Source organism: Mastomys coucha, unplaced genomic scaffold (genome assembly GCF_008632895.1).
Source record: "Mastomys coucha isolate ucsf_1 unplaced genomic scaffold, UCSF_Mcou_1 pScaffold1, whole genome shotgun sequence".
Lineage (NCBI taxonomy): Eukaryota > Metazoa > Chordata > Mammalia > Rodentia > Muridae > Mastomys > Mastomys coucha.
Window position 1 is genome coordinate 92,581,269 of NW_022196891.1, and position 1,551 is coordinate 92,582,819.

General features: G+C 37.3%; 1 long non-coding RNA gene across 1 annotated transcript in view; it reads right to left on the reverse strand.

Annotated features, from left to right (window-relative positions):
* Nucleotides 1-1,551, reverse strand: part of LOC116069315 — a 6,191-nt gene that overhangs the window by 3,402 nt on the left and 1,238 nt on the right. The window lies entirely within an intron of this gene.

The following is a 1,551-nucleotide window of genomic DNA, read 5'->3' on the forward strand; positions in this document are numbered from 1 at the left end:
TATTGTAATGCTAAGCACAAGCCCCAAGACCTGGTTGCCCCAGAAATGAAAGAGTCTACAGGTACACCAAAGTAACACTGTGTGGCCTTACACCCAAGTTATTTCTGATGGGTGAATAAGGATGCCTATAGCTGGGCAGAACTGAGATAGATGGGGCTGGGTGTTCCTGGACTTGGGGGTCAAAGGAGACCTAGAGAAGACAGAGAAGAAAGTAGAGAAAGGAGAAAAACGCCATGAGTTATGAGTCAAGAAAGCATGGCTAGGAGAGCTGGCCGAGTGGAGTTAAGAGCAGACCAGATGAAACGTAAGTAATAACTCAGGGTTATCAATAGGAAAAAGATTTTAATAGCATAGAGAGTAGATATCTGCCCAGCCTTAGTGCAGAACACTTTGTTCTGATCTCCACCAGCACTAGGAACAGGCATGGTACACACACATACATGAAACTGAAACATTCATACGCACAGAATAAATTAAAACAATTTCTTTTTTAAAAAAATGAATAAAGAAAACAGTAACCAGGCATGGAGGCACATACCCTTAATCCTAGCATTCCAGAGGCAGAGGAGGGCAGTCTATATGATTTGTAGACCAGCCTAGTCTAAAAGAGCTCATGGCCAGCCAAGACTACACAATGAAAACCCATCTCAACTTAAAACAAAAACAAAAAAACCTTAAATTAATAAGTAAAAGTTTAAAAATAAGTAAAAGTTACAGGGCCACAGGAGCAAAAGAGACAAAAGGATTGAGAACATCAACCAAGAAGTCATCTAATAGGTGATCTATTTCTTTTAAGGTGTAAAGAACATTGTAGAAAAGAAAATTCTAGGTATGCAGAATTGGCTCAGTGGTTAAGAACATCTGCTGCTCCTCCAAAAGACCTAGGTTCAGTTCCCGGCACCCACAATGAATGGCTCACAACTACCTATAAACTGATCTGACACCCTCTTCTGATTTCTGAAGGCACTGCATACACACAGTATACACCCGGGCACACATACTAAAATAAATAAATCTCTGAATGTAAAATTCTGACTTGTAGAAACGTTTATTATGTAAAGGAACAAAAAAATTTATAAATGTGACAAAGAATGAGCTGAAAATGGAGAGTCCGCATTTACCATAAATAAAATAAACTAGTTACTGTGTTTCATATTTGCTATTACAGGGTTTTTCCCCTTGTGAATATAAATGTTTATCCACACCCAAATTTGCTCTGAAATAAATCCAAGTCAAAGGGTTGATTAGCAACTGTTGACAGTCTATTAACCATCTAATTTAACAGAGTAGCCAATGCCTTCCCAGCTGCCTAATGAGAACATCACTGAATCACACATTCCTAAGTAACTTTGAGATTGTTTTATTTCTATTGCAACATAAATTGTTTTTATATGATCTATGATGTTACTGCTCAACACAATACATCAAAATTCTTCCTACTATTCCCCATGGACAAACAGAAACAAAATACACTTTAACATAGAAACGAGAAACAAAGAGGATGTTTTGGGATTTTTTTTCTTTTTTTTAAACTAGAAAGGAAAACTCTTA